This window comes from Cupressus sempervirens, chromosome 5, assembly GCF_028749045.1.
Source record: "Cupressus sempervirens isolate cs-2001-9-10 chromosome 5, ASM2874904v1, whole genome shotgun sequence".
Classification (NCBI taxonomy): Eukaryota; Viridiplantae; Streptophyta; class Pinopsida; order Cupressales; family Cupressaceae; genus Cupressus; species Cupressus sempervirens.
The window spans coordinates 318,918,147-318,933,364 of NC_143122.1; the positions used below are offsets into that span (position 1 = coordinate 318,918,147).

At 38.4% G+C, this 15,218-nt stretch overlaps 1 protein-coding gene across 2 annotated transcripts in view; it reads right to left on the reverse strand.

Annotated features, from left to right (window-relative positions):
- The window catches only part of NRPA2 (nuclear RNA polymerase A2), a 294,138-nt gene that overhangs the window by 42,670 nt on the left and 236,250 nt on the right, over window positions 1–15,218 (reverse strand). The gene's annotated exons all lie outside the window — the stretch shown is intronic.

Sequence of the window (15,218 nt, forward strand, 5' to 3'; positions counted from 1 at the left end):
GGATTTAGGATTCAGCGAGTTCTCCTACGGGCACAGATTGCGATTTCATTAGCAGTCATCTCCAATCTATCAGCAAATCATCCTAGAATTGGAAACACATCTCCATATTGGAGACCACGTCTGTAGAAAGGGGAAGGCAATCAGTGTGGGAGAGTTGTGGTTAAACAAGGCCAATAAAATTACTGTCATTAGAAATATTGGGCACTTCATAGGGATTGCAATTGAATTACTGGGGCACAAGCCACCGGCAATATATAGGCCAGCAATTTGATATGTGATTGCGGGAGCCTTCTTGGAGTTCGAACGCTCATTTGTTGGTGGTCTTCACATCCTGTCAAAGCCGTTAATTATCTTGGAAGTTGCAACAACAATTTAGGGATATCGTGGATGCAAGTTGACACCACTCATACTGCCAAGCAAGCCGCCATCTATCTCTAGCTTGTGATTTGATCAACTCATTACGACAATCATTTAGAAGTCATCTTCAATTGGGTGGCAAGTAGTAGGCCAGTCTTGTAAGATGATTTCAGATGGAGGCATCTTAATAAATCTGAATGGTGATGTTACTATAATTCCAATTATATATATGCAAGAATTCACTGCCAAGTTCTACTCTATATGCTTATAATAAAATTGTTTGTGAATTCTAATTTGGTTAATGTTCTATCGCTGAGTGCATTGTTATTTCACATTGGAGTGTGGGCATTGTATCCCTTAAATTTGAAAAATACCAAAAGACAGAAAATTCCAAAATATATTTCTCATTTTCAATCAGCAATTTAGTATCTGAAAAGAAGGGGTTCTTACAAGATAAGTAAACACTGTACGAGCATAGAAGAAGTTGTCATCGTACATGAATAGGAACATAATACCATACAAGACCAATAAGGAGATAAAGGAGTGCTTGAAGACTGTACAGCCCCAAAACAGGAACAATCAAATAGGAATACCGTGTTGAAGGCTAGAGAATACAGACAATCTATATGATCATATAGTAATATTGATAAAGCAGTGATACTGTACTGTAAGAATAAACATTAGTAGGCGCACATAGAAAGAGTGTCATACCGTACAAACATGTAAAATTGCTATAAAATATAACCATACATACCATGCGACTACCAGAGGAGGTATTAGGAGCACAGTACGACAAAACATCAATAGAGAAACAGAATGCAGGGGTGGCAATCGACAATTGTTGGACAGAGAACATCGTACGGATTGGAGGTATAGCATCCTGTATAGCAGCAAGAACAAGAGAGGTCGTACATAGCACATGAGCAAAGGGGAGCCATTCGGAAGCAAAAGAGCCTTTGGGATAACTTGTATGGAGGAATTTGAGCAACTACCCTAACGGTTTTTATCCTCTTCACACAAAAAGACAAAAGAAGTGACAGTTATGCAGTCAACCAAAAAGAGGGCTTGGAAAAAGCAGTTGGAGGAAGACTCAGCAACGAGTGCAACCATGAATAGAAACGTAAAGACCTTGCCGTTAGGGGTGCGCGTTGTAGAAGGCACAAGTATAGGTGCAAGAAAAAAGAAAGGCAAGCAAATACCACAGCTAGCTACATCGGATCATCTCACAGCACAAAATATCTTGTTTGAGGGCTTGAATGGAGCAGAATGCAGGAAATAGTGGCAGGAGACACCTAATAACCATCTTGTGAAAAACAACATTCGAAAGGCACAGGGGGAATGGGCAATACAAATGCTTGTATTTTGCATTCGAGATTACGAAGGTTTCCTACACACAATGATAGAGTCGTATGATAGGTTCTCTCGAACCAGTTCATTCACCTATCTTAGACCCAACCTTGTAATTTCATTCGAACCACCAGATTTCACATAGGTATTTGGAATACATGGTCATGCATAAGGTGGGAAGAAAATCGACAAGCCGAAAAAATTGAGTCGAGAGGTGAAGACGCAGCTAATATAACTGGTATACGGGGATTTGACGCAAACAGAGAAAGAAGCCCTCATGGACATGACGAAGGGGAGGGCTCAAGAAATCCAATATTCAGGAAGAGCACTGGCGTTGGTTCATGGAATTAGTAAAGTGTCGCCTTAAAAGATCAAGTCGCGCATCTGACATTTCATTTCTGTAGGTTGCAATGATGAACGAGATCCTACAGGGGAGAGTGTATGATTGGGCTGCACTATTGGCAGAAAGGATGTACAAATTCATGACATTGCAGCATAAGACATTCTACATGCCGCACTACACAGTTGGGTTATTCTTGGAGGCCACAACGCAAATGATTCCCCACGATAGGCTGGAGGCCAAGCCTGGGCCACGGTCAGGCAGAAGTGACCAAGACAGGATTCAGGAGATACTAATAGTGGTCGGCAGGAGACTTCTTCCAACAAGAGTGGGATTGACAGGGAGGAGGAAGAAGATGACGAGGTGGAAATGATCATGGCAACATCACTACTATTTCTGTGGACCACAATTTCAACAACGCATTTAGTTCCGGTGAGTACGCGCATATCCCAGGGTTTGGTCAATTTAGGCAGTCAGTGATGATGACCTCGGCTACCATTGCAGTTCAACTAGCTATAGAGACACCAACCATTCCGAAGGCCGTAGCCATCTTAGGGACAAAGTCACACCCGTCACTGACAACAATAGTCATACCAGAAGAAGCGATGGAGTTACCAGAAGGGGTTGTCAGAGAGGCTTTGCCAAACGTACTAGAGGTAGGACTAAGATACTTATACTTGATGATGAGGTAGACACTCACAAGGGAGTGATGGAGATACAAATTCAAGCAAAAACAGGTGAGGGTTTGAGGACACCTAGTGTTCACTTGGATGTAGTGGACTCAGACGCGGTGGTTCAGTAGATGCAGCATTGTTAACAATGCTAGTAGCTAAGGAGCCAAGGAAGGCATGTAAATCTCAAAAGTTGAGCACGTACTTAAGTACGAGGTTTAATTGCACACCAGCACCACGAGCGTCAAGCATTCTCACACCTACACGGGAAGTAGCCTCGGAATGAGATCTTGTAAGCATGCAGACACAAGTGGGGGAGAGTCACCCGATGCAGATAGATGAGATACCACACTTCTCCACGGATAGCACTATTGAGCGGATGGTATAAGCAGTGAAGATGGCTATGGGTACCCAACAGCCTACACTGGGGCCAGAGACATTGATGGGAGAGGATGTGGAGACATTTCTCACTGATGTAGTGACTCGGGCTTGCCAAGTGGTGATCTCTGCGCAGACACATGCTTTGGATTCAGTGGTGAAGGAGCTGGAGCATGTCATATCCTTCATGAGAGTAGGGTGCTCAGTTGCCTTTTCAATCTGTTTTGAGGAGCACCAGTGGCCTAGAGTAGAGACTTCGAAGATGCGCCAAGATTGGCCACTACCAAAGAGCCGGTGATGGAGAGCTACATAAAGACTCCGACTCGGGAGGTAGTCTGGATTTATCTTGATGCTTATTATGCTCTTTGGAGTAGCCAGGCAGATTAGGTAGCAACAAAGAGAGCTCAAGAGGAGTCAGCTATCAAGTTAGCAGTGGTAAAGGCTAACCTAACTGCAGAGAGAGCAGCTAGGGAGTTAGAAAGAGCAGCCTGGGAGTCTGAGAGGCTAGCATTCATGGCTCAGCTAGAGGAGGCTAGGCGAGAGAAGAGTCAACTACAATAGGAGTCAGTAGCAAAGGAGGCAATGCTTGGAGAGATTGCCACGATGATGCAGACAATCTTGAAAATTCAGACGAAGGCCGAAGCAGATTTGGAGACTCGAACCAAGCAAGTGCATAAGCTACGAGCAGAAATGAATGAGCTTAGAGCATGGACATTTATCACACTAGGGATGTGTCCTTAGTTGTGAACTTTGATGTAATTAGTGGATTAGTTGTTTGAGTTATACTTTTTTGAGTTGTGATGTATAAGTTGTCTCTATTTTTGTCGTCCGGAGACGACTTTACCTTTGGGGGGGATGATGTTGTTAGTAAAATCCATATTGTAGCCGACGGGTGGAATTGGTATCCGAAAGATCGCGTGACGGTTGAGTAACCCGTTCGGGAAGTATATGTACATTGTCCGAATGGACTTATGGATCATGATTGTAATTGGAGTTGCATATGTGCTTATATGAATAAAGTATCTGTTTTGTGTTACAATCTAATATCTTAATGCGATAAACATTCGTTTACCCTGTACAGTAAACAACCAATACAAACTATGTAGAACATGAGTTCACTACATAGAATTTAGTTCTTCTTGCTCCTCAGCATCTCAGAGAAGGAACCATCACGTTGGAGCCTCAAATGAAAGATATAAAAGCACCATGAGACCAAGAGACAATGAACAAGAATATGACATGGAAACCCAACAGAGAAAAACAACGACAAGTAATGCTGCTAGGATCTACTGTCCTAATCCAACCTCACAAATCTGAATCCCATATGCATTTCAATATCTGATATGACAATGTTTTGATCAGCATTTAATCTCATCCCGACAGCGAAAAGCAACAATGAGTAATGCTGCTTGGATCTACTGTCTTAATCCAACCTCACAAATCTGAATCCCGTATGCATTTCAATATCTGATATGACAATGTTTTGATCAGAACTTAATCTCATTGAAACTCCAGTTCAATATACTCCATAAATACCAAATTGCTAAATGTATGCTTCTATGATTCTGCAATTATGAGGTGTTGATTCAGAAACATATACTAATGAGTGTAATGAGCCCTAATAGGGTCATGATTTTTCTCTTAAAATCTTAATTAGGGTTTAGATTATGTTTGTTTCATAATAAGAGAATCCTAAATCTCTACCATTACTATAATTAGAAACACAAATTGACTTGTAAAACATACTTAAGCCTTAAGTCTCCATTCCTCTCCTAACCACCAATCCTAAGTTAGATGGTAGAAATACTGCTGCTCAAGTATGGACACAATCTATTTGAGGCACCCTTATGAACAAAGCTCGTTTTGGAAATATGTGCTTCAATGTGACCGAATTACTCCTTGCCCTATGCAAATTCCCTATCTTGCTTGGTTGTGTTAATTAGTAATTAAAGAATTAACTTAGTAGTTAGTACATATTATTATAAATATATGTTAGATGTAATGTCTCCAAATAAGCTACCAAGTTTGTCATACATTTAATAATTAACATGTTTAAGTCTAGATTCCTTACTTCTCTCCTAAAACTAATCCTAGTGAGATCATGGATTTCCTTCTCATAGGGCATTTGACACCAATACACTTGTTGGATTTACTCCTCTCCCTACACAATCCCAACTATCAACTCACATGAATATAGCAAGTGAATAATGAGTAGGATATACATATACCAAAACCTCTTGTATATATATATATATATATAATCCCCTATTGTTATTGCATGCACACATCTTAGCATACACATAAGTCACCTTGATATTTATATAGGAATTGGCCCTCTTTTGAAAAATCACTACCTTTCATAATCACAATCATTTTGAAATGTAACAACCCTTCATAGTTATAACCCTTTCAAAAAGTCACAACCCTTCATAATCATAATTTGAGAAGTCATAATCCATTTGAAAAGTAACCACCTTTAATATTTATAACACTTTCAAAAAGTCGCATCCTTTCATCATTGTTGCCTTTCCAAAAACTCACTTCCTTATTTTCTTCACATTCCTTTCTTCTTCTATTAATCCTTCATAGTTCCTCTCTTTTTCTCCCCTTCCCCACTTTCTTTTTCAAATGAGCTCTCTTCCCTCTTGTATCTTATTTTGAAGCCTTTATTACACATCTTTTGGCCTTTCAATGGAGTTAGTTACCTTATATTATATTATTTCTTTACTTATTTATTTTATGTTTATTATCTTTTGTTATTAAATCGTATTTAGAAAGGTAACATACTTTCTACAATATTGTCTCTTGTAGTTCATTTTTTTAATTTATTTATTTTATATTCATTATTATTATTATTTTCATATTTTAATAGTAATTGTAATATGTGATTTTACTACCATTATTTATTTAATTTTACTAAAATTCTATCTTAAATGGGGACATGACAATTAGATCTTGCGGTTTATATGCAAGAAGAGGAATGAAGAGGTTTTTTAGGACAAAATGAAGCATCTTACTTAGTTCTGTACTGAACTCAGTTATCTCATTATTATGTTTTGGGTATCTGCAACATAAGAAATTCCCAACGACCGTTTGTGATATTACTAAAGAAGGCATCCCGATAGCTAAGAAAATGAAGATAAAATCAGCCCACTTTTTTCGAAAAGGAACAATATGAACAAAGAATAACTAGACCTCCTCGTGAAATTCAAGGAGGAGAATATTGCAAAACCTATGGAAGAAGAATACCCTAACAGGGAAAAGGCCAGCTACCAACCTACGTTCAAAGATGTTTTCCTTTATTCTGGTTGTGCCTCTTCTTTGCATGTATAACTACAACAAAGCAAAATGTAGCAACAATGTCATAGGCTCATGGAATTAATAGTTGATGAGAGCTTGAAATAGTATGTACTATGGATATCAGATGTGGCATATTTTGCTATGATCAATGTTGAAACAATTTGGAGGTGCTGATAATCAAAATGTGCTCTTTATTTAAATAAATAATATTTAATGTAATAAAAAGGTGAAGTAATTCAAAACAAAAATTGAAAATATTTAGTAGAGTGAAATTAAATCAACTATAGTGCAAAAAAGGCTTTAGATCTATTTTCCCAGAATTTCCAGCTATGATAAGCTAAGTTCCTGAATTGGGAGTGGGAACAGGTATGGGTATGTGGGTGCAACATGCCATTGCAAAACACACACACACACACAAATACATGCAGCTAAAAATAGAAATAACTTGAAAATGCCATATACCAATACATATGCTAAATGAAACCCTTACAAATTTCAAATTTTGAAACATATCATTGTAATTTAAATTCAGGTTTCAATGTCAAAGAGATCAAGCTAGAATCTCATGATAGATAAGTTCAAAGTTCGCTAATCAGCATTGTAGTTCTTAAAATATCTAAAAGATCAAACTAGAATAACTAAACATTATGGCATTTAAAACACAAATCCCAGATGTGTACCAACAAGAAATTCGATTCAAAATCCAATTCTGGTACGTTTCATACCCAGAATCACCCAAAAAAGTCCCACAATTCAGCAACTTAGATAAGTGATGAGATGAGGTGGGGTAGGGAAGCTAGGAGAAAATCAACAACAATAATTATAATTTCAAAATTGTAGAAAATTACAAACACAAGAATATCACAGACTTATGTGCAAACACTTTGGGAAGAAAATGACAACAGAAACAATTGCTTAGATATAAAAACTTCTCTTAGAATTTTGTAGGCACCAACCTACTGAAGACACCAATCTCTACAACCAAGAACCAACCTAGTAAGTGACAACAAAATCTTCATAGCAGAAGATCTGTAATGTCCTCAATATTCGAGGTAGCTTGGGATGAGTAATACTTACAAAAAAAATGATAACAAGTCTAACTATGATATTCTACCCCAATTTCTAACCTAAACCTTAAGGAAGTCTCCAAATCGAGTTTCCTAATCCTTAGTTATTTGAAATTTCACTATCTTCTCAAGAGTGCACCCTTTAAAGTTTCTTCTTCAACAAGACATTCTCTATCCAAGGTCAATCAAATATGCATATGTTGACATCATCAAAATATTTTGGCACATCAATCTTAGGCATGTTGGTCAAATGGAGATTATACCAATCTCACATATCAACATTATAGAGATTCATTAGTCTCAGCCATGTTGGTCAGATTGAGATTACATCAATTCACCCACTGACATTATATAGATTATAGGTCATGTTAAATAGATGACGATTATTAATCGCTCATACTGACATTATTAGATTTAGATCAATATCTTCCCTCAATGAATATTGCCAATCATATATTTTTTACATAACATATAATAATGTAAAGAAAACTTTGAATATATAACATTCATTTATGATACCTTTACCTCCTTTTAGAGCTTCCTTGAGGTATGCAATCATATCTCCTTTGTTACCTTATTCTATTTTCTCATTTTGATACAATTCTTCCTTTTTTCTTATTCAATGGTAATTTATAAATCTTGTTTTCTTTGTCATCTATTCTCTTCTGAAAAGTCACAACCCTTCATAATCACAATCTTGTCGAAAAGTCACAACTACAACCTTTTTGAAAAGTCACAACCATTTATAATTGAAACCCTTTCTTAGAGTTGCATCATTTCATCATTGCAACCTTTAAAAAAAATATTTTCCTTCTCTTCTCGTTCCCTTCCTCTTGCAATAATGTAATAACCCCAACCGGTTATAACTTCGTCAAACACAAATTCTTCTCTAATTCACTTGTTTGGCATTTCATCAAAGACTTTGCAAGGAAGAGATATATTGCATATCTAAATTTTGATTTCTTTCTAAATGCCAAACTTTAATAAATATGCTTGCAAAGAACTCCAAAACATCTAACAATGAAGATGCAAATGTTTTTATATAACACTGATTACAAATAGGAAAATATGTATCTAAATCAATAGAACATTAGGGCAACAAATTCTTATATAAAACTTATGATATAAATCAGATTACAACATATTTAAAAAACCCTACCAATGCCCTAAATATCTACCCCTCAAACAATGCAAAATATAGTAGATAAAAACTTGGAATTGCTCCACAAATCTGAATTTTACTGTAGCAAATCACTGTAGTGATGGCACTATAGCAGTGTCAATGTAGTAGCATTACTGTAGCAATATCCAACTTATTCCTTACTCCACAAATCTGGCCCTAGGCCACAAATTTGGCACAATGAAAAGACTAATTTATCTTCTCCAACAGCTGCAACCCTTCGGAAGATATTTCACCACCTCATTTATGCAAATCAATGGGAATGTTCGTTCTAAACGACCAATGTAGCAACTGTAGAAACCCTTGGCTCCAAGAGCTATCCGGAAGAGTAGATGGCAACACATTCAATGATCAACAGGTTGCCCTCCTTATTTATTCTTTTCCTCCAATAGATGGACCTCCTTCTAGATAAGATAAGATAATATTATTAATGTCCACGAAAAACCAAAGCGATTTATGGGACTGAGCATACAAACAGAAGAGTCAGCCAAAGCAAAAGCACCAAATAGTGACAGAGAAAAAACACAAGCAAGAGAAAAAACACGAAAAAAGACAAGGTAAAGACTAAAGGTCCTTCCTTGCTACAAAGAAATCAGTAATAGAGAGGTAAACTCGTGAACGATCCATAGTCTTAGAATGTCATGAAGAACCGCTATAGGACTGTCGCTGCCTAGAGAGAATTGTGCAGTGTCTGACCAATTTGGAATGAGTAGTGGAAGGCCTTTTCAAACCCCATGGAGGAGACAAGGGAGAGAAAAAAGCGGTAATGAGCTGATCAGAAGTACATCCCTGAGGTATAAAAGGCTACAGGGTAATCTGTCAAAGATGGGTGGCCTCCTGAAGATAAAGTGCAAAAAATTGCTGATCAATATGGCTGAAGGACATCGAAAGAGAAGAACAATCTCTGAAAACGAAATAAAATATCCCTCTGATCTCATAGTAAAGGGGACATCGAAATATGAAGTGGATCTCAATCTCAACCCATAAGAGTAGACAACTAACAAATCCGATCAGTTCAATCCATATGCTGGTCAACTCGAGTCCTAAGGCAATGAGAACCAACTCTAAATGAGCCTAAAGAAAATCGTAAAGCATGATCCAAGTGCCAATAGAGATAAGCACAACGAAGAATAATACCATCCTGAAACTCAAGAAAATGCTCAACATAAAAAGCTATCCTAGGTCACAGACCCCCTAGGGGATTACTCCATGTAGTGGTAATGTACCATCTATAAATATCTTGTCTGACATGTTCATTCAACTCCTGACGTGAGGAGAGAAGATGAGTAGGAGCATCCAACGAAAACTAGTAAGGAGGAAGACAATCTATGTCAATCCCGATTGAACCCAACAAAGAGGTGGCCTAGGCATACCAACATCGAGACCTAGTAGAAGTGTCGAATCTCATAATCTCCATTGAAGAACAGTATGCCAGATAAGAGTATCTATGCTAGTCAACACTAGTCTCCATAAAACCACAAAGCCGATGAACAAACAAAATCAAGTAAAAAATGATAGCAAGTTTGAGAGGATGAGTACCAAACTCAGCCAAGACAATGCTATGGGGGGTGAGTTTGTGACATCTAATGATACATCATAATAGAAACATCTGAACCCGCTCAATAGAAGCCCAATCAGAAGCAATCAAAGAAGGCCCCCAAACAACCGAACCATAGAGAACTGTCGGACGAACCAAGGAGTTAAAAAGGGACAACTTGGACAAAATATCCTGAAAATGATGTCTGAATCATTGTCTTTCCAGCAATGCCAGGGAACCCATGCCCTTACTAACTCTGGACTAAATAGCTGGTCTCAAGCTCAAGCACGGCCCTGAGAACTTCACATCGAGATATATATAAGAGGGAGTAATCTCAAGCCCCTGAAAGAAGTGAAGATTAGAGATCTTTAAATAGTTAAAGACCATAACCCGAGTCTTAGACAAATTGACCACAAGCGGCCGTTGATCACAAAAAGAAGCCAGACCATCAAGGAGTCTCTATAAGCTATTAGGAGAAGAGGCCAAGAGAACCACATCATCAGCAAGGAGGAGAATGGAGATCAAGACCTGGTGTAAATAACACCCATCTCCCAGTTGAGAGGAGTTCAGAAGGAAATCCTCTAACTCATCAATATACAAACCAAACAATGTAGGAGAAAGAGGACAGCCCTGCTTCACCCCAATGGTGCTTTGAATCGAAACAGAAAAACACTCCGGAGTCCTGAGCCTACCGGTCACCTTCTCATAAAGCCTCATAATAGCAGTATGCAACAAATCTGAGATCCCAATCTTGCAAAGCCGCTTAAATAAGGCCAACCTAGGAACAGAATCAAAGGCCTTACAGAAGTCCACAAAACAACAATAGACCTTCTGAGAGTCGTGTCTAGCCTCATCAATGATAGCCCGCAATGTAAAAACATGATCCATAGTCTAATAGTTTGCCCAAAAACCAGCTTGACCTTTAGCCCTACAACCTCTTTTATCAAGCTCACTAGATAACATGGTGTTCAGGGCAGTGACATAAAGTTTGGCAAACGTATGTCCTATCATAATAGTTCTGTAGTTATCTAGATCAGAAGCAAGCCCAAACTTGTTTATAGAGTAAACCACGTGTCTAGACTAGGATTCAGGAAACCCAGTGCAAACCACTCTATTAAAGAGTGTAGGAAGGTAAGATCCAAGAACCGAGGCACCAAGTTTGAATAGTTCTTCCTGGAAACCCTCTTCATCTGCTTCTCTGTTGCATCTTAAAGATCTGATGGCCTCCATAATACTAAAGTAGGTGAACAAGCGGCAGTAAGGAGGTGGAGGGGAGTGGAGAGGAGGCTGCCCTAGAATGTTGTAAACCGTAATGATATGGGAGGTCAAAAAGTGGTAGTTGAGAGTGGAGAACAGGGGGGAGCAACGAGGGAAAAGGGTACGACAAAAGATCTAGGGATTCTGAATAAGCATGGAGCAAAGGGTTCTACACTGAAAGGAGGCAAAAGAACGTTTCTTGTGGCGAAAAAAACAGAGCTATGAAAGGCGCAAATGGGTAAAGGCAAGAGACTGAGCCTCAAAGGCAACACGAACAAAGTGATGGAAAGCTTTACAATCAACATCAAACCATTTATTCATAGGACAAGTATTCTGACGCTTAGCTCTGAGAGAGGAAGGGGAACGGTAGGGAATAGAAAGGAGAGCAGAATCCCAGACGGCAGAGGCAAGTGAATCAAACATGTTAGAAGCAACAAGTGACTCATTAAAACTAGCGGGTGTCAAAAGTCTCCTAAGGTGATAAATGAAAAGCTCACCATCGCTCTCAGGGTAATGAAAGCGAGTAGGTAGGGAGACGGGATCAACTGGACAGTGAGAAAGCGGGGACAGGTGGGGTGAGACGCAAACAGAAATGCTAAGAAGAGCATGATCAACTAAGGGGGGATGTGAAATGGTGAAACTGCAAATGGAAGAAATAAAGGAATGAGAAGAAATGACATAGTCAACAACACTTGCACCACCACAGTGCGGCCAGTAGGTAAAGAGGTCTGATCCAAGAAGGTAGGATAAACTATTCAAAATCAACAACCCAGAAGACTCACAGAGCTGGAAAAGGTCACGGCCATAGCCAGAGAGCGGTCCAAAAGCATCTTCCGAGGTGCACTGAAGTCCCATACTAGTCGGGTCTAACTCAAAAGTGCAATTCGAATCAAAACCACAATCATGCATAGGAGTCTGAACATCCCTAATTCAAGTGTTGAAGTCTCCAAGAACAATAATATCACCCAAAGCCTCAAATTGTGAAATGCTCTCCTGAAGGTCACAGAAAGGATCCCCATTCTCCAGGTCATGAATGGCATAAGGAGAGGATGTCGGAGGAAAATAACAAACAGCAATAAAAATATCTCTCTGTCAGTATTTCCGCCGACCAATCCTGACCCACATAAATTTGGCAAAGGTGTCAGAGTGAACAACTGAAGTGAAACTAAAATATCATCCCGAACCAAGCACGCAACACCTCTGGACCCAAGGACCCCACCAGAAGTCCAAACCTCGTTTCTGCAAATTGACAGCCACTGATAACCAGGATAACCTGGAAGAGGGCGCATGGGGCTCTCGTGAATCTCAATAACGACCAAAATATCTAAAGACTCCATCAAATCCTGAAGAAGACCCAATAATGACTATAAAGAGCCATTACTGTTCTAGCAGTTGACAAGAAGAGAAAGGAGCTTCCTCTTGTCAGACTGTTGTCGGGACCGTCATGCCGGTTTAGAAGCTATCCTCTCTACCCAACCCGCAGGAGGAGAATCATGAACCACTGCTCGAAGATTCCTAATTAAAGCTCATTTCCCAACACACCTAGCCTCTACCACAATTCCCCGAGCATGTTTGAGTTCTATAACCTGCACCTTAGTAAAATCTTCATCCAAATAAATTTTTGAGGGAAGAGAAGACAACTTTCTCTTAGCTCTAAGGGCACGAAGTCCATCTAAAAAAGAGAAGAATGTGATGAAAAGGGTGTCCCCTGTACCAAACCAGCACCCATCTAAGGTAATATCTGAGATACCAAATTTATCAGATAGCAAGGAATGCCCAGCAGCAGTAGGATCGGAAGTGGGTGTAAGACCACGAACACGTAAGTTGAGCTCATGTGCACATCGTACATGCTCATCATCAATCTTACCTTGAACGATCTTGTCTATATTCAGCCTGGGGGTTGTATTATCTGTATTGGTGCAAATAGAAGCCCATGATTTCACCTTTTGTTCAGTCTCCACAATCAGAGAAGAGTGTATTGTTTTCATTTCAATCTATTGTTCCTTGATTTTCTCCAGCCCGTCCAATTGTTCAATAACAACCTCTAAGTTGGATTTTACCACTGTTGTTTCAGAGATGAAAGTATTTGAAAAATGTTGGACTTCTAAGGTGTTTGATTCTGTGGATTGTTTGAGATTTGCAATTTCCACTATCAACTCAACAACCCGTTCTTTCAGCAGGGTGTTATCATTCTCCATCTTAAAAACATGATCACATAATTGCTGATATGTGAGGGTTTGATTTTGGGTATCACCTGTACTCATTGTACCCACCATTACAGACCGGAATTAGGAGCCGTAAGACCCCTACAATGAACAACAATCAGTAGATCAAAAATCTAGGCCAAGAATATAGTAGATCAAACCAATATGCACAACAAAATCCAAACCCTAAACAGTGAAACAAGACCGGCAATGGAGGGCAAAACCAAAATGAATTAGTCAGGAAGATGGATCAGAAAGAGAAAATACGGCACCTTGCAATACGAACAAGAAGGTAACAAAAGAGATTGAGCTCCCAGAATGACAGTATCAAAGCAAGAACCGCCGAAATCGTTAGTCATAGGAAAGAAATAATGGAATGGAATACGTTGCAGAAACCCTATGAATAAGTCGGAATGCATGAGCCAAAAGGGAAAACGAAGCAAGCAGGAGAAACTCGTAGTCGAAACCTGTAGCCAATAACACGTATAGAAAATCACAATGGAAGCAAACCCGCTCGACCACCCGAATCACAAAGCACGGATGCCATGGAAGGCCGCAATGAAGGTGATGATTGGGTGAAGAAAGGAGGAAGTCACAACGGGAGAGATCCTACGACAAATAAAAATGGTAAACAAAAACCAAAACAGAATCTTACTTGTGAGAGGAAATAAACTAATATTTAATTTCACCTTCTAGAAGATTCTTTTAATTTATTGAATTCACTTTAGTCACTTTTTATTAAATTAATTAAATATAAAGTCACCTTTTAATTTTAATTTATTTAATGACTTTATAAGAAATTAATTTAATCAATTTCTCCTTATTCCTTCACTTAGCCTCTGAAGAATATTAAGGCTAAGAACTCCATTAAGAGGTTAAAAAGATGGGGGCATTACAATTAATCCTTCTTTAACTCCTATATTCTCCTCTTCTCCCTTTTAGTTCCCTTTTAAATTAACTCTCCTCCCTTTTATATCTTATTTGGAGTCACACCTCTTTATTAAATATCTCTCGACCTTTCATTAGATTTAGTTAATTTATATTATATTATATTATTTATTTATTTTAAGTTTATTATTAAATCCTATTTAGAAAGGTAACATAGTTTTTACAATATTATTTCTTCTAGTTAATTTTATTATTATTTAATTGTTATTTATTTTATTATTTTATTTGTTTAATAATAACCTATTGTTAATTATTATTAAAATTGTATCTTAAAATGGGGACATGACAAGATCAGACATGCAAAGGGATATGCAATTAGTTTAGGGTTATCGTCTATGGTCCCTTAGACTGATCAGTCTCATGGACATCACTAAAAAATCTTCATTCACTAATTCATTAATCTTATAGTGATGCACCAACTTCTACACTTCTTTCCAAAAACACCACAGATCCACTCAAATGCTACACAAATCTGCTCAAAGTTTAATGTCAATTACCCTCATAAAAAATTTCAACAATCTGCTTATAAGCTGCCTCAAGATCTTTTAATTTTGAATTAGATCTACTCCAGCTATAATTGAAAGTCTTCTCTAATGTGCTTCAAAGATTTGCTCTAATAGTCTAATTTTGAT